At 37.8% G+C, this 21,513-nt stretch overlaps 1 protein-coding gene across 3 annotated transcripts in view; it reads left to right on the forward strand.

Moving 5' to 3' along the window:
• SHANK2 (SH3 and multiple ankyrin repeat domains 2) overlaps nt 1–21,513 on the forward strand; it is a 412,637-nt gene that overhangs the window by 225,672 nt on the left and 165,452 nt on the right. The window lies entirely within an intron of this gene.

Below are 21,513 nucleotides of genomic sequence, written 5' to 3' on the forward strand. Positions count from 1 at the left end.
ATACCAAAGGATCGCTGGATGATGTCTGGGGAAGATGTAGAAGAGAAACTTTGTGGATGGTATAAGAGTGAAAATTCACATAAACTTTGGGTTCTTGATCTATTGGCTGCCTACATGTTGCTGCCATTTTCAATAGTTTGTATGTGGGGGGGATTCTTTGTTCTTACCTGGGTATAGATGGTACATGGGTGATAAATCATGGAAGAGAAAGCTGTTGTCCTGTGAAGCACTCAGTAAGAGTAAATGAACAAAAGTAGGATCCTTCCTAATCCTGTATAGATTGCTATACTGTTTATTTGTGGGTTTTTTAAAATATGGACAAAATGGCATAATCGAACTATAAACCAGAAATGTTTCCTTGCCAAGATTTGGATAGATTTGGAGTGACTGTTGCCTGATTATCAGGCTGCAGCTCTTGTATGGCTGGTTCTGCATCAGTGGGGTCTGAATTCCTACAGCCGTCATCTTCTGGAAAGAATAATCATTTTTCTTTTCATTAATTTAAGTTCTGATTTTTCTAACTTTATGATTAGAATCTACAGTTCCCTATTTTCTTCAGATAAAAGCAGGCACCTAGGAAAGGAATACACAGTTTCTCATTTGAAAAATACTGCAACTGTTGTGATATTACAACTTAAAAATGATCAAGGGAAGGGAAGGGAAAATGTATATATTAGGGGGATATTTAGTTAAGTTCCTTAAACTTGTGCTAGATATCTGTGTATATTCATTTTACCTGAGAAAGTTCCCTTAAAAAAAAAAGTCATGTCATACAAAACACCTTCTTCAAGGTGTGTCTCTTCTGCCTTTTACTCCATCATAGAGGATCAGAGGTTCGTTGTGTGTGGCAAAGATACTGTCTGTACTGTACTTGACTAACATAAACAGTTACATGTTACTTTTTATAGTCTTGTCCACTAGTAATAAATATGTTTTTTAAACATAATAACTTTTCATGACTTCGTGCAATTTACTGGAGATTTAGTTAGTGAATTAGAAATCATTAAATGAAAAGAGAGTGGCTGATGGTTCTTTAATCTTTTTACATGCAACATAAATGCCAGAATAAAATATGCAATACTAATAGCTACTTAATGATCATGCAAGATATTATGGAGTGGGAAAATAACTCTGCAAATGAATAACTGGTACAGAAAACTTTAAAAAGACATATAAGAAAGCGACATAAGTTTTTACTGTGTGAAACTATAAAATAGATTGGAGTGTGATATAATCTTATCACTGCTGTGCTCAACCGAGCAGAAATAACACAGAGTTGCCTACTATTATCTCGATGAATGTCTTTGAAATCTTTCGTGATCAAAGGCATAATTTTGGGCTTCCCAGTGTCCATAGCCTTGCTTTTGGTAAGTGAAGAAAGCGGATTCTGGGGTTCTTTGTCCCTAGCCGCAGCTACAAACTGCATAGCTGAATAAATGTTTAGACAAATTCTGTTTCCAAATAGTTGCATGCATATGACAATAAATGAAGATTTGAGCATGTTTTCAGACCATGCAAGAAAGCTATGCCTATTATCTTAATAATAGTCACACCTCAAAGGTATGAAGAGTATAAACAGGAACTTTCTACTCTTTTACACAAAGGTAGATCCTCAGAGGGAAATTAAGGCAATTTTTTCCATCTGTGACGTTGAAGTTTAGGTATTAGCAATGTAAGGAGGAATTTGCATTGCTTCCTGGATTCCTGCTCAGGAATTATTCTCGTTTCTGAGTTGATTTAGTGTTACATATCTACAGCAAAACAACAAAATAAGCCCCAAACCCTGAATACTACTATACACAGTAAAATGAAAAAAAACTTACCTAGCTGTCCTTGTTCCTCCTATATGATACCTGCAGCACTAAGATGAATATGAAGCCTTTTTGGGAGGGAGAGGAAATACTGTCTGATAGTTCTCAGTAGCCTCAACAAGCCTTGAAAACAACAGGAGACTATTGGTCTGGGAAAATCCTGAATCCCGGCCTTCCTAATTGTCAGTTGAAAAAGCAGACCAGATGTCAAGAAAATCCTTTTCTCACACCATATAAACTATGCTTCAGTTCTTTTGTCCACCAGAAATTCAGATTTAATAGTACAAATTCATTAATTTTTGCAAGTAATTAGAATCTGTCCTGATATCAACACTGCTAATGTGCAAATTGACTGAGAAAATCTCCCCCTTTATTTTTCTTTAAATTATTTATCTTTTTAACATAAATTCCTATTCAACTGGTAAATGAAGTACAGTGCAGTTTTGCTGTGATACCAGAACTGCCCACAGTACTCGAGATGTGGGCATGTTTAATGTGGAGATGAAATTACAGCCTTTGTCTTGTGTTCTGTAGAGTGTAGTTGAGCTAACCAGTTTGTGGAGATGTTTTGATAAAGCTTAAAGTCACATGGGCTATGGCTGAGGCCTCTGAAATGGCATGTGCTTGGTTTACTGATGTATTTTCATTTTTTTGGAGCTCTTCAGGGTTTGAGAGGGTTTATTTGTTTTGAATTGGTTGTTTGCTATCCTTTTGCACAAAGACAGTGCTAATATTTTTGTCCTAATGTCATTCTTGGGTTTGTTCCTATGAAGATGTCCAAAAAACTCACTTCAGCAACATTGTGTCAATATTTGAAGCATTTCTTCATAAAGCAAGAGAGCCTTGAGTGGAAATGCTTTTCTTAAAATAATTTCCGTGTTGTCTGTTGCGATGTTATTATCATTGTTACGTTCTGTGCCTTGGAGTAAATCCCTGCCTGTGCCTGAGCGCTATGTAGACCCCAAGGTGGCAATCCATGTCATGCCAGCAGACTTTGTTCAGAGCTGAAAAGCGAGGGCATGTCTTGCACTTGGTGTAGCGTTAGGCTCATCCTGAGCAGTATGGCCACGGTGTGCAGGAGTTATTGTCACTTGTCAAAGGTAGGTATTGGATACTGCTCCTGCAATAAAGTCGTAGAGGGGAAGTTGTGTAGCTGCACCTCAGTAATGCTAGTTATAAGTACGTGAGCTTTGCAATATGTTGAGACTTATAAGGAAAAAGTTGTCTGTATTAATACGATCTGCATTGAATACCTCCGTATAGTCTATTTTGTGTCTATATTACAATATTCTGCATCTGTGAAGTCAGTTCCTTAAACTGTCAGTTGTGTAAATAAAACAGGAAAAACTTTGTCCTACTATGTCACCTCCAGATTCCAGGATATTCCAAATATCCATAGTAAATGCACATTTAAATTGTACCTGATTTATAAAGTCTGGAGGCTCTTTCTCCTCTCTGTAATTTGTATTTTCCACAAAGCTGATGAGACCTTTTCTTTCCTCCTGCTAATTTCTACTCTTCTGACTCTTTGGGTAAAGAAGTCCATTTCATGAGATCTCTAATTACATATTCAGGAAACTACTCATTACTTTTTTGGCTAAGTAATGACCATTCTGCTTCACTTCATCTCAGGGCAAAATGTATGATGGCTTCTATTACTTCAGGAATAAAACAGATGGCCTTCAACACAACATCTTGGGGGGAAAAATCAGATCTCTGAAGCTTATTTAGTAAACTAAACACTACTAACATGAAATGATAGATTACTGGCCTTACTAAGAATCTCTCTGGATTGCAGGCAGGTCATTTAGTTGCTACTTATTCTCAGTGTTTTGTATCTACAGACAGGATTAGAAATAGCTAGGTGTAACTAGTGTTTCAGTTTTATGACATTTTGTTGATAAAAAGCTTTGAAAAATAAGTGTTATTACTACCTTAGTTCTGTGAGGAGTACCCTGCTGATCAGTCCTGAAAACACCTCAGTGGAGCTGGGCTGGTGCTGTCAACATCTCTCAATTGATTTTTGTGATTGCAAGTCAAGATGAATAAGGAATTCAGGTTTAAAAAAAAAAACAAACCTAAAAATCACTATGAATCTGTGATAGCTTCCGCAAGAATCCTAGAGAGGTCTGAGCATTTGTGGAAATACCTGGGGTCTTATTAATAATCTGAGTTATTAATGAGATCATTTTTTGGTAACAAAATGCACTTAAAGCTGACAGAACTACATTAAACTATAAATACGATACTGTGAATAGCAAGTCTGCCTTTAGCCACCTTATTCCCATTACCCATTTCTAGATGAGGCTTTTTCTTTCAAACAATATTATCTTAAAATTTTGACATCATAATGTTATTGAGGTGACAAGTTGTCAACTTCAGGTTATGTGATGGGGAAGAAGATTATTTAAGAGCAGTTATATGTCCTTTCTTTCCTAAAATGATTGTGATGTTACATGTATGCCAATAACTCGTAATGCCCTAGCAGTCCCGTAAAGAGTAATTAGACAGTGATGTATTAAAGCATAATTGTTTAACTAGTTAGCTAATTTTGAGTGTCAAAAGAACTCTTCAAGCTGTGCAAATCATTATCGTTGTTAGGTGATTATTTCTCATACTGTCTGTGTGCAGGATTATGGTAAATAGAATGAAACGGGATTTTTTTAGGATATATTTGGAGGATTAGATTTGCATGTTCTCTTTGAGGATTAATTTTGAGTACGCTGAGATGGAATTTATATGTGAGAAAGAGATAAGGAGAGAGGGAGAACGGTGAGAAGGAGGGAGTGTGATTACCAGGTACAGAGAGATGGCTTATCCAGGTTGGTTTGATATACTCAATTACCTTTTTAGAAAGGAATAAACCTACTATGTACATAACTCAATTAAGTGCATCCCATGTTACAAAACAAAAATTCACTAATTCAAAATCGCTTCCACTTCTTCATATTTTTTTCCCTAGTCAAATTTTGAATGTCACAAACTCATAGAATCATAGAACAGTTTGGGTTAGAAAGGACCTTTGAAGGCCATCTAGTCCAATCCCCTGTAATGCGCAGGGACGTCTTCAACTAGACCAGGTCTACAATATAAAAGTTTCTATTAGGTCAAGGCTACATTTTCAGTAAGGGCTGCAAGTTTTAAACTGCTTTTGGGAGGTTCACTAGGTCAAGGCTTTTACATTATTTTTCTTTAAGATGGGGGAAGAAAAATGCATTCTGATTCCATAGAAGCCCATCAGTCCTGATAGGTTGACAGGCTGCAGAATTACCTCTCCATGGTCTTCCTTCTTGTTTTGTTGGGGAGAAGCTCTTCTAGTCTCAAATGCTTTGCAGAACAGAGTAGTAAATTTGCCACCTCCAGTTGCCAGCTCAGCACACTGGTTTGTCCCTTTGGTTTTGGGCCCCAGTAAAGGAGAGCTGGGGGGCTGGAAATTCTTTCCCTCTGATCCAGGGCCAATTCTAGCTACATCTTTTCCCTTTCCGGGGTGAAGCTGACTAGCGCTTCTTTTTCACTGGGACTCAGGACCAGACCACCAAACTATAACACTTTTGAGCAGATAGTATTCTGAAACCTACAGTTGGCCAGACTCTTTTTTTTTTTTTTTTCTTTTTCTTTATATCTGCAATGGTAAGAGTGTATGTCTAAAAGCGGAAACTTCAGTGAAATTGTTAGTCCTCCTCTGGATACTGATTCAGTTCAGCAGGGATTATTGGTACCATTATAAAACAAGGATTGTGCTTTGAGGTGGACTGTTGCTGGACAAAGTTAATGGTGCTCTCTACTTAAGTGTGATTGATACATAAAAGAGTCGTTAGTACCTGCTGACTATGTGTAATGCATCTGAATTCCTGCTCTCTGCTGTCTCTACCCCTTCTTGTCAGTCAGCCTCCTGGATTTTTGCTTTTCACATGAGTAATATACCCGGAGTATTTGATTTCTTCAGTTAGAACATTTTACAAATCTCATAACTAAAAATCTCCTAAGTACCAAGATGCAACATAATTAGTTTTTTCTTATTAGTTTATAGACATTAAGCATGATACCTAATGGAGTTTCAGGAATATATCAGTCTTAAGAGAATTCATTTCCATATCACTACTTGCTTCCAAGAATTAGTCATTTAGACTTACAGAAAACATCTGGAAATGATAACATTTTTTCTTTGCCATTCCTGCTTTTTTAGCCTTTGGATATCTTAAAAGTTATGTTTTGACATTTCTGTAACAGTTAGCAAATATACATTTTTATCTTATAAACGTAAAGATCAAATGCTTTTCAGGTGAACTACTTTAGAACAGGTTTATTGCCTTCCCTTTGTCTTTCGCTGGAGTCTTCGGCATGCTCTTTACGCTCCCTGTGCATCAGTTACCTAAATTGCAACGGTATTCTGAGGAGAAACACCCCAAAGGTTTAGATAGTTGTTCTGACTTTATGAATGTCAACCTACAATAATAAGTGTGTCTTCTACTGTTCATAGTGATCATTTCAGTGATGATTTTCACTTAAATTTAGCCAATTTCACACGAACGGCATTATTTGTGTATCAGCATATGCTCTTTGCTTTAATCTTCACTGAAGTGAGACTGGATTTTGATCAATAACTGGACAAGTTGCTATTCAATTTAATCAGCGTACAATTTAAACCCACGTAACTTTCTAGTCATCTGTTCATGGCAATGTATTTCCGAAGGGTTTCAAAGTGTGCTATAAATAAAACTTTTTAAGTTTCTGTCATAGCAGAGGTCTAAAATCTTAACTTGAACAAGCATTTTACTGTCACTTTTAAAATAAATTCTTAGTCTAGATTGGACTAAATATTAGAAAATGAAACTTGGAAGTGTTTAGCTTGAGGTGTAGATAAAAGATTGTCAGATTTGAGAGAGACCTACTTTCTGCTGCCTTTTTGAAGCCTTCAGCAGATGAAGAAAAGGTATTTAAGTGCAACTGTTAGAACTAGCAAACTGAAAGCTAACCTAAAGGATAATATATATTCAAGCTGATTTGTTCATGTATGTGTATGCCCCACCTCTTTTTTTCCCTTTTTGTATTTTTACCCAAAATTTGAAGTTGGACAATAAAAAGTTGCTTTCTTTCTGTAATAGTCTGTTAGGCTAATATAGCAAGTACCTAAGTGAATCCTGTTCTGTTCTCCTTGGACTAGAAATGCCGTATACAGATATTTTCATGATGTAATTTTAAGTGGGTTTGCACATAAAGGAACCTCAAGGTTGGCATTTCAGTTTGGAAAACAAAGGTCAACTTCTCTGCAGAAAACTTTTTATTATAAATGTAATACAATATATGGGATTAATAGTGAAATTTTCATAAGATTCACTTTTCAGAGTAAATTCTTTGTTTCCATTTTTGCAGGACAAATATGGACCTGGTACTTTTGGACATTTTATAAGATACAGCTTTCCGTACTTTGCTGGGATTCCCCTAGCTGCTTCTCCCTGGTTGGGTAGATACCACTTGGTTAGGTTTTCCATGTTTTGTTGCAAAATAAAATTTCCTGATCCTGCCAGTCATGTTTTAAAAAAAAAAATAAACTGTGGGTGTTAATGAAGTAAAAGCAAACAATTATTTTTTTCTTGCATGACATTTTCCATCATGTTCGTTTCACAGTACTTTTGTGGGTCCTGTAGCATTCAGAGTGGTTCAGGTTGTTCTGGCCTTAGGCAGTTAAAATCTAAATGCTGAAGGTATAGCCTGTAGGAGAGCCAGAGACACTATCTGAACTGCTGACTGGGTTTCAAACCTGAAGGTGTTTTATTTCTGTGGTTTGATTAGCGGCAGATTAGGATCAGTATGGTGTCATCCGCTCTAGGAATGAGCTGTACAAGGGAATGCTTGAAAGGTTTGGAATAAGTAATCTCAGTTTACAGTCCTGGCCCTGGGTAGGACCCACTCCCCTAGACAGACTCTTTGATCTCTTGTTTGCTTCATTGCCCTTTGCTGCTTCCTGGAGTCCCGTTCTTCTCCTTTGCAGTTTCTGCTGCTGCTGCTCTGGTCTCGATGTCAGCAAGGAGAACCCTGAGCCTGTTCTCTGCCTCCTGAGTGCTTGCTTCGCTAGATGTGCCTAGTGCGGGAGGTGGAGAGTGCTTAACTGTTGTCTGGAAACAGCACTCATGCAGAATAGAGACCTGACTGCAATTAAAAATTTAAGAGGTCTTTTCCTCCAGAAGTGTGTTTCCTCCTTCTCAGATCCTACTGCTTGTGGTTTAATTGCAATGTTTATTGGCTGAAATCACAGTAATTTCAAGTAGACTTGTCAAGGGGACTACAGCTAGCGTGTTCCTGGCATACATATGTGTAGCGTAGATGCTAGATCTCAAATCTGCGCTCCAGACTTTGGAACAGCACTATTTATTCAGTAACCTCACTCTTCTATGTAATTACAACCATTTGGGAGACATTTTCTGTAAAACCTGATATAGACAATCAGAACTTGACAAAATTGTCATTAGAATCATAAAACTGGATCTTTTCAAGGCTGCCCAGTGTTTTCTCTTATCAGTTGTACTACAGTAGTTCATTCTTCGAGAGTGAGGGAAGGGGGAAAATAACTGGGTAGCAATAACAAGTTCAAATAATCTGAAATAACTCTCTGCCTTTATGGCAAAACATTTGTTCATATACAACAGCACCATCCCTGCTCCACATCATTCAAAATTTTCCTGTGTGACAAGAGGCAGGAACAGGTTGAGGGCAGAGTGGCTTGAGGACAAGACAGGTTGAGGACAAGCTAGGTGATATATATCCTAAAGTGCTCGTGTGCCTGCTGCATGAACCAGATGGGCAGTATATGCTGTGTGCCAGAGGTGAAACTTCATCAGGGGGTCTCTGGAGATCTGTATGTGCCATCTAATACAGCTATAAGCATTTGTGACAAAGAGAGAAGAATGGGTGCCCATACTGATATATACTATATATTTGTGCTATATACACAAAGTTGTATATAGCTGTGCTATATTGGGTGCTAAATTGCAGTTAGCTTTGGAAGCAGAGACCCACCTCTGCCTGACATGTGTGTTGTGGTTACAAATAGATGTTCAGTAGCACGTTAATCAGATGTTATATTTACATAATATATTTTTAAGGATCATTAGCCCTTTAATGCAGATCAAAGTATTCCATTTCCTATTGCTCATCGAAATGACTAAAGTGAAGTATCTTTGACCAATAATGGAAAGAATAGTTTTCATGTACAATGGATTTTCATGGCAAAACAAATGTATGTTATTAACTACACTTGTGTTTTGCAACTGGTATGGTCTGACTTCATTGTTTGCTTGTTACGTGAGAGGTATTTTTAATGCTTTTTCTTTTTTTTCCCTCTCATAGGCAGTGAAAGAGTGGGTTTTAAAAAAACAGAGAAGCAGTTTTGTTTTTAGAATGCTACAACAATATATAGAAGTGATAGCTGTGCCACATTTCTAATAGCTGGGTTGAATCATATTCTTTTCCTCTAATGGCATGCGTAATTGCTCTAGGTTTTCAGGCGTCCTTCACTCGCACTTATTTAGATTAGTGACTGATGCATTTCCATGGAAACCTGCAGCAGGGGAAAAAAAAATCTCTTGGTACAGTGTGGAACTGCAAGGATGTGGGCTTTCAGTCTCAGCCTATAACTTCTGTAAAATAAGACTTCTTGTTTGTGGTCAGCTTGGTTTGGGATTTTTGTTGTTGCTGTTCTTGAAAAAATAATAAATGTTTCCAGCAGCATTTTGTATAAAAATGTAGAAGACTTGGAAAATCCTACATTTCTTGAGAAGCTTCAACTTTTTTTTATGTAGTTAAAATAGTACATTTTGAAATTAAATGTCTGGGATGTTTCTCTTCGTGAAGATGCAGAAACACACAAAACTCAAGTAAGCTGGTTAGAAACTATGACTGAAAAGTCAAGATCCAAGAAGAGAGTTCAGTTTGGAGGTATTGTGTATAGTTTTAATGAAGAATGGCTGGTTTTTGGAGTGGTGGTGATGGTGGGAAATGGAAAGGTTTTATATAGAGTAGTGACTTCAGTGAGTAAAGTATGGGTACTTCTAAAAACTTTGCACAGTACTATATTGCTTTTACAATATCTGGTACACTCTTCATATGCACTGCCTAACCTATAATATCTTTTAGTAATCTTATTTTTAGTGCTTTCTTAGGAAAACTTTATTCTTGGCATTCCCCGCAATTTATTCTGATTTCCAGGAGTGTTTAAGGTTGCAGCAGATCACAGATTTTCATCTGTGTTCTTTTACATTGCTCGTACCTGTCTTCACAATACTGAAAGGACAAGTACCTTCTATACTTTTTAAAAAGGAGAAATATTTTCAGATCTTGCTGCTTTCAAACTGCAGTGATCCTAACTATTTTGTATGTAGATTCCCTAGCCGTAGCCTTTCAAACCACTGGTCAAATTACAATTTTAGATGTGGCAGTTGTTCACTTTTTGAAAAGAAATTAGCCTGTGGTCTGACCCTGAAACTTGTGTTGCTTAACAGCCGTCAATACAAAATATCTCTAACTGTATCTATAGATGATTTTTATATTTTATATATTATATAATGCATATTATTTGTATTATTCTAAAAGCTACATATAGCTTTATCTATATAAGCTGATAAAGCATCACAAGTTCAGTCGATAGTTTTGTACTCCAGTTTCCTTAAAAATGATGCAGTGTTCCTGAGTAATTTTGCTGTCCTGATAGCTTTGTATTTTAGACACGCTCAGTACTGCGGCAAGGAAGTTCTTCCTGTTGAGTGGGGAACTGTACGCATCTGCAGCTCCTTCTTCCACCCTTATCTTCCCCTCCCCGGTCCTGTGTAAACTCCGGTATAACATTGCTTAGCAACATTCTGCTCTGCTAATCTGAGCTATTTGTTCGCTCTGACTGAAGTAATATTATTAAATTATAAGTTATTCTAAGACCCTTACAGTAGAAGTCAGTGTATTCCTCTGGATGTCTGTTGGCTTTTGGTAATGCTATTATTTTATCCACAGTGAAATTCAGACTGTAAAGCCCATATACGCAATCAAAGCAGAGGAAGAAAGGAGACGGAGCGAAGACTTAAACTTTTGGCTTTTGCTTGATTTGTATTTAGCGCTATCTTGTTCTTAGAAATCATCTCCATTTTATAATATTTTAAATACCTGTCACACTATTCTTACGTGATGTTAGGGGGAATAACTTTGGCAAGTTTGGGAAGAGCGTTAAGAAAAAGTGCAATCTATAAATGCAGAACAGAGTGCGAAAGTTATTTTTTGAGACATTTTTACAAATGTCTGAAATATTCCAAGAGAACTGAGCACCCCAGCTCATTGATTTCAGTGCCCCTTGGTAAAGGAGAGGGAAATCAGTATGTTCTGCACAAGGCAAATGAGTTCTCCATATGGCTGATCTAGCAGAAAGTATTAAAAATGCTCTCTTGGCATCCCCGCTGGCCTCCCAGGGCAGTCAGGGGCCTGTTTGATGGCAGGAGGAGGAGAACTTTGTGTAGTTTGACTTGATAGCTAACTGCAAACCTGGCAAAAAGACGTTTGAAACCACTGTGCGTGTCAGGGAGTGTTATGGTGAAAAAGATGGGGAGGTTCCTTGAACGTCTCGCGTATCTCCCATGCACAGCAGATGATGGCTTCTTATGTATTCAAAATGTTATCTATTATTGAAGTGAGAGAATTTGACAGACCATTGATCCTGAATATAGCTGGGGAAGATTTAGACTTGAATGAGGTTTCATAAGGGAGGAAATTGAGGGGAAACATTTGTATCACCATTGATGATAAAAGCCCATAATAACTCTTGTTGAAACTTGCTGTACATGAAAATTAATGATTTTTGAAATTGAATAGAAAAATGGCTTTTCAGGGCCTGTTTTTCCTAATCCAGCCCAAAATAGTTCTCCATCTGTTTTATCCACCTTAGGGTGCAGAATGACCTTCTTCAAAGTAGTTGGTTATCTTTGTGTGATTGTAAACATGTCTCAGGTAGGAGGAATAAGCTGTGGTATGCAGACTAGACCACAGCTCCCGCCACACAAGCAAATGCAGAGTTCCTTCACAAACTTCTAATCGAGTTTCCCTAAATTTAAGGCTAAGTTACTGAAAATTGTTATCTGCTACTCTTTAATAACATTGACATGAATATTTCTATTAGATTGCTGTTCGGGTTCTTGTGGAAGATTTATAACCATGTGAAAAAGATTGATTAAAATGGTTTCTGTTTTGTCATCTCTCCTCAGAAAATAAATACCAAAGCTGGCACTCTAATAACTAGAACTGACCAAAATGAGAAGGCTATTCTGGTGTTTTGTTGTTGTTGTTGTTGTTGTTGCTCTGTGACATCCCAGGATACCTGCAATAGGGAAAGTGGCACTTACTGTCACCTCTTGAATGTTTGCAGGAAACTTTCCATGGGGGGGCATCTGGCACCTTCCCAATGGTCGACTGGACTGATCCAGTCTCATGTGGCTTTGTGTTTGCTTCCAGCTGCAGAACTTCATCTCTTTAGCAGAAGGAAACAAATTCTGCTCGCAGTTTCGAGAATAGTGGTAACTGTAAGAAAATAGTAATTAATTAATGAATGAGATAGATAGGTGCCAAGTTTTAAAATACTACTTGGATTTCCTTTTTCTTTTTAGTCTAAAAGTGTGTTTTTCCTTGGGTTTCTAGGTTGGGTGTGGAGCTAAAGCAAGCTTCTTCCTTGTGAGTGGCGGAGAGCAATTTTTGTTTGCCCTTTCCTTTTTTTTTTTTCTTTTTTTAAGCCCTCTTCTACTTTTAAGGGCTGAAAGTAGAAATATTTATAAACTGAACATTTTGTTAGTGTACCAACAACGAATCCTGCAAAGTCTCCACTTTGCTCCCACCTGTGAGCATTTATCACATTGTCTCTGTTTGCAGTGTAGTGGTTTGGGACTTTAAATTGTCCCTGCTGCTCACAGAGGTGTATTCTTGACTTAAAATGAATGACACTTATCGAAATATGGGAAGTTAGTGTTTGCATAAAGTAAAGCATGTGCAGAAGCATTGCAAGTTGGGGACTGCAAAATTAGCATCTACTGAGTGTGAAAAATAAAATCCTGCTATTAAGCAAACTGTTAAGCCAAGTTTTTGACTCCTGCCGTTTGTTACTGGCCATCATTTTGGATTATGGTGCTGTTATCAGTGAGAACGCTGCACTCATTGACTAGAATATTTGCAGGAAAGAAGGAAAATATGAAATAAGGTGTTACGATTACAGACTTTTGTACCACAAATCAGTTCAAAACAATTGGAACATCACACCACCTGAGCTTTGTAGTTGAACAAACCATCCTGACCTTCAGGATAAGGAATATTTGCAACAGATGATATTGCCAGCAGGCAGTAAGTCAAGATTTCTTTGTTCTGAGTAAAATGGAAAAATAAGATGCCTTTATTTAGGTGTTCAGGACCAATTTGGGAAGTGACAGTGAGAACTGGTTGTTATAAAGTATCCACTACATATTGCCAGTCTGCAGCAAAGGGTAAAGCAAAGTGCATTGAAGTTGCTTTATGTGGACCCAATTTTGTAAAAACAGCGTGTTTCAGCAATGATCGAAACATGTGCCAACGGACGAACCCCATGCTCGGTTGCTGGAATCTCTGTGGTCTGGTACCAGCCCAGGTCAACATCCATCTCTTTACCAGCCACAAAGTCTGTGAAGCCTAATAAATCTTGGGGCAAAGAAGGGAAAAAAAAATACCTCCTCTCCCAACTGGTTTCTTTTGATGACACCACCCAGACTAACATCTGCAGATGGTTGATTAATTATTCTGCTGCAGATGGGTTGTAAATGAGGGGCAGAGGGAAGGAAGGCCTGCGTTAAGCCCAAAAGGAGAGCTTCATAGGGAAAGATCAAGTTAGCACTACTGTGTTTTGGAAATATTTGGCAAAGGAGGGAAAAGCCATGCAAGAATAAACTGTCTGCTGCTCCTGCTCTGCAAACAGATCAGCAACAGTTTGCCTAACACAGGGAAGTTCTGAAACAAAATCTACCTCAGAGGTTTGCCTCGATTTTAATGCACATATAGCTTTGCTTCTTCATAAGACGCAAAGATGAAGTTAGGTTTCCAGTCAGATTTAAACTTTAGCGACAGAATTGTATACATAGCTGGTAAAGTTGTTAAAAGAATACTGATTTCCTTCTATTGAGCTCCGTAAGCCTTATGCAGCGTTAGAGAATCAGCAGCAAATATTTCGACAACTACTTGCTGTTTTATTCAGGTATAAGTGAGGTTTTTGATAAATTAAAGGGAAAACAAATGACATGGGAAACCAATGTTGTCCCATAACTGCCTCTCCAGTAGGTCTAACATGCGTATTTCAGTTATGGAGGTTTCTCTTACAAACAAACTTGCTGATTTGCTACATTGATCAGCCGTTTCAGCATCCTTTGAGTAAGCTAATTCAGTGTATTCCAGCTCATCTTTCTCTAAGGGTGCAGGCGGGAATCAACATCAGTTTTCCTTTCTTTTTTAAAAATAGAAGTTAGCAAGGGAAAAAAAAAAAAAAAGACAGGCAGGGGACATCCAAGGATTTGATATTCCAGTCAAGGAATCATCCTTGAGACATTTTTATGCCTATTCTCAGATCTGAAAAACTTCAAAAACTGCAAAGATTTGCTATTTCTCAGCTTCAACTGAAAGAAATATTGGCTGAGAGCACCACGTCAACCGAACACTGGGATTCAAAAAAGTCATCTACAAGCTTAAAAAGAAGAAAAATGAATTATGAATTAAAGGTTTTCATTAGTTTACAATTTAAAATGCCTTCATCATGTATTTCTTTTTTCTGGATCCTCATAGTTTATCCTTTCTAATGAAGCAACGGTGTTATTACTTCAGATTGGCAAAGATATGAAAAAGATAATTGCAGTTTCTTCTGAGTTCTTGGGTGGAACATACCTGCAGATTTCAGTTTCATAAGTTTTAATACCCCTTTAACAGAAGCAGGCTGTACTTGCATCAAGTATTGCCTACAAATCTTACAAATTCCTTATACATTCCAGCTTCAAAATTATGCACACTAATGTTCAGGAGGGAGTGAAATCCCAGTCAAGATTTTAAAGACAGCACATAGGAGGAAATAACGCTCCAATCCCTTCAGTGCAACAACTGTTGTTCTTAAAAAGCAAGGATCCTACGATAAAATAGTTAGGGACAAATTCTGTTTATATTTCTTAATCACATTTTTACATTTTTTGTACAGATGTTTAGAATCCAAGATCCTACTCTGCTTGATTTGGAGGAGGATCCCTGAAAAGATCTTTTCTATGGCTCCAATGACTGCTCAAAGACAGAAATATGAAATATTATGCTAAACAATTGTATCATAGGCCTGAAAATCCTTCTCACTTATCAAAACTTTAATGTACCATATTTCATAGAAAATCCCAGTTTTGAGGAATCTCCACTTTCTAAGGAGGAAAGGGAATAGGGAAAATAGGGATTTTACTAGAGAGCTTATTGAGACTTCACAGTATGTGGTATGAAGAGTGTTGGTTTTTTCTTTTAATTCAATTCTTTTCTGGAGCAAAGTTCATAGTGTGTTTGTTATCAAGAAGGTCATTTGTTACTCGAAAGCAAAATGCAGACGTAACTAGTAATTAGTTAAATCAGTAAAAATATGAAAGTTTTATGCTTACAACATGCAGAAAGGAATAGGGTAACTCTTCGTGCTTCTGGCTTGCAAAATGTGACATTTATTTCCTTAATACGTTGTTTCACACATACTTGACATTACATTACCATCTAAATCAAAGCTTTACAAAGCTTTAGTTATGTTGTGATTTGATAGTAACACTGTGGGGTCGATTTGTAGTCCATGGCCTTTGTGTGAAACAACCAGGTACTTAAGTTATGTCTGTCATTCATTAATCTGGTCACATAAAATAGCACTTTTTTAACCAGCACATGATATAGAATTGGTTATCCTACAGCAGCATGAACCTGTGATGCAATGATGGGCTTATTTTATTTAATAAATTGGAAAAACAGGGGCTAAATAAGTTTTAGGACAAGAACATCCACTTTAAGTTTGATTTTTGAGACATGGTTTTGCCAACAAAGCTGCTACCTCATTTTGCTTGTGGCTTCCTCTACATAGAGATAATTTGGCGTTGTTTAGTATGGCAAATATTTTGAATATGCATGTACTTGGGATAGAAAAGTAAATGCTGGTCTTAGTGATGTTTTCAATGCATATACTTTTTTGCCACTTCTTTTTTGTAGGGTCAAATTTTTCTGTGATACTGTTGAATCAGTTTTAGGAAAGGCTCATAAGAAAGGCGCACTGTCTTGTTGCAAAATAAGTGTATGGATAATGGCTAGAAAAAGTGCACTTGAATTGTGAACTTCTATTAACTTTATGTTACGGAACAAAGAATTTTAGCCTCCTTTCCTCAGCTTTGAGTACTTTTGATCTAAGCCCCAACGCAAATAGTTGTGAAAGCATTTTTTCCACAGGAAGGAGAAGACGGTGCAGAGTGAAAGCCTCCTCCCACTGTTGGGCATTGCTTGCCATCATGCGCGGGCAGAGTGCTGTACCTGAACCTCTTTTCACAACAAACATCTGTAACTATCTATTGTATTCGTGAAACTTCTCCTTAGATGTCAGTGGGAAGACGGAAGGAAGAAAAGCTTCATGTTTTGGGATGGTGCTAAATCGTTGAATTTACTGTGCCCAGCTGAAGAGCAAAGGGAAGGACTCTGGCTCTACTTTTGAATTTATTTATTCTTTACTATGTTTGGGTTGAAAAAGCATTTCTTAGTTTGCAGGCTTATTTCTTCTTGCTGGAAATTGGCTTAGAACAGACTGAAATAATTTCTTAAATTCTGGTAGCTTAACAAGTGCAGTGAGTAGGTTGGAGTAGCAGTCTAACCTGACTTTACCAGTCAGCGATACTGGGAAGGTATCTGCTGCTCTGTGTTGTCTCTCCAATATCACACATAAATTAGGCTGTTACACCGTAATTTTCTTTGTTCATCCTATGGACGTGTCGATCACTGTAAACCCTTCCCAGAGTGCTGGCAAGCAGTCTGACAGCATACCCACTGGCAGAGCAACCCCTCGCAGTTTCCTAGGAAACACGGCCGCAGAAATACCCTGCGAAGAATAAAAGGAATGAAGACAGTTGCTTTGGGATTTTTCCCCCCCTAGTTCTTTACTCTTCCAAACAATATCAAATATGTAAGCAGGCTACTACAAATAATAGTGTCAGTGTGGTAATCAGGTTGTCTGTTGTGACAAGCCTGCAATAGTTACGTGCTAATCACTCAAGAAATTAGAGCAAGAATGGAGTTCTCTGTGGGTTAGAGTCCAAATTTTATTTCTTGCTTTTCATGTCAGTGATTTTTCAGCTCTTGATAACGTCTGCAGGCACTGTTGGAGTCCTGTGGTCAGTTCTGAGGCTAACACAGCGAAGCTACAGGGAAGTCATACACATATTTCTCGGTTGAGGAAAGCCATCACTCCTCCTAAGGTGGAAGAAGAAAAGGAGAAAATGTTTTTCACTTGCATCTTCTCAATGTTAACCTTTCTTCGAACCCCTATAAAGTCCATTCTGGAACGTCAGGGTTTGAGTCTGTTGCTTACTGAAATGTCTGCAATAATAAATGATTCTTATAAAGAAAAAGCTAGGGCTTTATTGTTTTTATTACCACTATTGCACAGTCCAAATAGCTTATTTCTACTGCAACTCCATTGGCTTCAGTGGAGAAAGGACCAGGAAAAAACCTGCCACATTAGTTTGTTCCTTGCAGACTATTCTATGGCTCTCATCATATTAGGACTCACGTTACTCCTAGATGGCACATTAATTGATGTGAATAAAACCTCTTGGGTGGTTTTGGGGCTTTTTGTAGTGTTTTCTCTTTTAACAGAAAGTAGGGAGCTTTATGGTGATATTGTGTTGTTATAGAAAATGATTTCAGTAGCTGTAGAAGATACCTTCTTTTCCACGTAAATAGTTTTTACCCCATGACCGGCTGTGCAGTACTTTGAGAGTTGTGTCGTTAGCTGTCACCTTTATCCTGATACTTCATGCCCAGGTATGTCCTGTTGCTGTAACCTATAGATGGGTGAAGGCCTGTGTAGAGAAATTCCTCTAACCTATAGATATTAGGAAGAAATACAATGGAGTAAATCTAATAAAATATGGGCTACCCAAGAGATCTAGAAATTTCAAATGATAGACCAATGTCCCTTTTTTCTGGCAATGCAAACACTGGTATTCTGGTTTGCCTCCCAGAATAACTTTTGATCTGATCCAATTAGATGGCAATGACTTTTCATCTGTGGTGACAGATGTTCTTCTCAGTAATAATGCAGTAATATATACACTGCTAAATAATGTTTTTCTGGACCTTCTTGTCTGTATCTTGCTAGTCTTTTTAATCTGTCTGCAGTCAAGTTTAAAAAGAAATGCTCAAGGGATTCTGCAGGTAAAGATTCCATAAATGATGATGGGGTTATTAGGAGGTGGTTCTAACTTCCTCCAAAGCACTCTGATTAAAAGTGCTGGTCTTCAGAAAACCTGGGGACATAAGAATGGGTAAAAATCCGGTGAAACCTGGAACTAACCCCTTGGTGCTATTGTACCTGTCATAGTGCTACTACGCTATTATATGGCTTGAATTCAGGAAAGCATTTGTTAAACAATTGCCTACAGGTTCTTTGTATTCTTTAGTCAAATTTGAGAAGGGAACCTTTAAGTGGGGATTTTTTTCTTCTTCTTTTTTTCCTTTTTTTTTTTTTCTTTTCTTTTAGTATCCAGTCAATAGGATGGCAGATTCCTGATCCCTCCCCCCCACTTTTGGATGTGTGTACTCATGCTGTGCAGTAGGACAGACTGGAACCTGAGTCAGAGGTTAGGGAAAGAGGGTAATTAAAGAATTTCCACAGCAACCTGGGAAACATACCACTTAGCCTTGAGTTCAGGGATTTGTAAGGCTAATGGTTTCCCAAATAATCACTGTGAATACGACTGCACACAAAGCAGTGGGGGGAAGTAGAGGGGTGGGAGAGACAGGCAGCAGATACAAGCTGCAGCTGAAGAATGCTGGCTTTGCAATCCTAAGTAGCTGAACAAAGCTGTCTGTCTTACTGCGCCTTTCCGTTCCTCCCACCCACTTTGTATTCGTTAATAGCACTGAAATATCATGCTCTAGAAAACAGTTTCTGCAGAAGAAACATCTGGCTCCTTAAGGCTCAAGCAGTGGCTTTAAGATTTCCAAAATAGTCTTCATCATACTTTGCTTTTTTAATTATTTCTAAGTGACTTCTGAAAACAGGCCCGTGGTAAACTCTGAGTGGAATCCAGGTTTATGTTTTTCTGTCTTTCTTATTATGTCTCTTGATATTAATCTGATTTTTAGGATGGTGTGAAAAAGAATGTTCCTCGATGGGGAACAGACTGCAATTCATGCAGGTCACTCTATTCCACATCACAGCAGGGCACTGGATTTGGAAGCAAAACTTGTAAACTTAGCAACAAAGGCATGACCCGTAAAATTCACTGAACCCCTTACAGCACATTAAGAGGTACAGTCATACAGTGAGCTACTTCAAAACCAAATCTCTTTGAGCAGCTGTCATGTAGCCTTGGGTACCATTGCTGCTCACTGCACTTACAGCTCTTATTCCGTGAAATTCTGAAAAAAAAACATGTTGTCCTCCAGCCCTGCAGCTAACGTGCTGGCTGGCTGAGCTTTGGTTGTGTCTAGGTGGGTGCTAGGTGAGTCCTGGAGCAAGGGATGTCCTTTTTGTGTCTTCCAGAAAGGCAGGGGCGTAAGGGCAGTAGGAGCTGGAACCTGGGGTAAAGGTAAGGCCTCTTTGGCAGAAAATACAGGTTGGAGGTGAAGGACAAAGGGAAAAAATAAGCCAATACAAAACTATCTTGAAGCATTCATATTTTAATAGAGATTTTCTTTGGCCATTCTATAGGATAGGGCTGGCTAGTCTCCACAAAATTCATATAAATGTATATATTTCTGATTTTTTTCTTAGTACTGCTTCTCTTGTATCTTAAAATTGAAGCACCACTATGAAGAAATAACTTGCTTACTCTTTTAGCCAGCTGCAATCTACACGTATATTTTCAACCATAATTCCTCTTTATTACGGATGTATTTGTATTTATGTCTCCAGCTGGGGGCATGATCCAGTTATGGGTTAGCTGAACTGGTTAAACCAAGGAAAGATGCATTTTGTCAACCCTTCTTCCCAAAGTCTGCCTCCCAGTACGTTCTTCTGCAGCGTGTTGCTTGGCCATGTTTAAAGCCTGTCATCCTGCACTGATGTATTTGTTCCCTCTGCAAAGTAGCACTCAGTCATCTGACAGCACTACCTCTCACGGTAATTTTTAACATCCTTAAAAGTTGTGACACAGAGAGGGTGTGCCTTGAGGGCTGTGTCTAGCTTGGAGAACTAATAAAATGTGTTTGGATGGAGTCAGGCTGTCCTTCAATGAAAAATTCCTCAGCCATGCAGATGAGAATTTCATGGTCCCAAGCTAAAGCAGAAACTTTGCAATTTGACTTTTGATATCTGTTAGCCTAACTTAATGTGATTGCATTGGAGGACCAAGCTGTATTTCAGCAAGACTTTTTCCTGTCTCAAAAACTAGTTTCTGCAAAAGTATATTCCCTTGAGTGAAGAAGCCATATAAAAAGGGGCTGCACTAAAGGTATTCGTCTAAGGATGAATACACCAAAATATTATTGTGGTAAAGGTTGAGTAAGGCTCAGAAAATTGATACATTTGAACAACAATTATTGTAATACATAAAGCTACTGAAGAAGGTTCCTTACTCTCTTTTTTGGTTAATGTTTTACTTTATTTGAATGCCTCCTTGGAAGTAAGTTTGTGTGTGTTTTCCATTCATTCTGAAGAAGAATGTAACAATGAATTACCTACCTACCTCTACAATCCTTCTGTCTTTCCCTGCAAGTGTAATTTTTATATATATATATTTTTTTTTTTATATTTATATCTATATATACACACACATATAGTGATAGCCTTTCAGCAAACGCCTCTTAGACTATGCCCTTTGCTGTGCAAACTGAAGCAACCAAATTCAGGAGTAGCTTCTGCATCTTTTCCACCTGCTTGATTTATTGGTGCTCCTGTAGGTACCTACTGAAAGAATAAATGAGAAAACATCTTTCCAATCCTAGAGGAAAGAGAAGTTTAGCTCTGATGTCTGTTGTTCTATAGACAGAGTTCTAAACTAAGTACTTTAACTGTTATAACCATACTAAACCAGTGTTAAAGTTGGTGAATTGTGGAAATACTTGGTCATAACGTGATCATAAGTGCTGCAGGTTGATGTAATGCTGCAACCACTAGATGTGGGAGCTGCTTCAGTGGGATGGATGTTTTTTCCTTAAGAAAAGCATAAGTATCAAGTTTTAATGTATTTGAGTTTTTAAATGCCTTTTTTAGTAGATGTATTGTTGCCTTTTATTCCTTTGTTTTTCATGTTTCCCAAATATGGGGTTTATTTCTTTTTTATGTCACCCCATATCCCTCAGTTGTTCGTATTGTTTGCTTTTGCTATATAATGGTAGTACCGGTTTCATAGCACTATTTCCTGTGAGATTTGATTGATGGTGATTAATGTGGGCAGCTACTTTCCCCCTACCCCATTCTCCATTTGCCTAGTAAAATTATAGAATAGCTCTA

Source organism: Chroicocephalus ridibundus, chromosome 4 (assembly GCF_963924245.1).
Source record: "Chroicocephalus ridibundus chromosome 4, bChrRid1.1, whole genome shotgun sequence".
In the NCBI taxonomy this organism is placed as follows: Eukaryota; Metazoa; Chordata; class Aves; order Charadriiformes; family Laridae; genus Chroicocephalus; species Chroicocephalus ridibundus.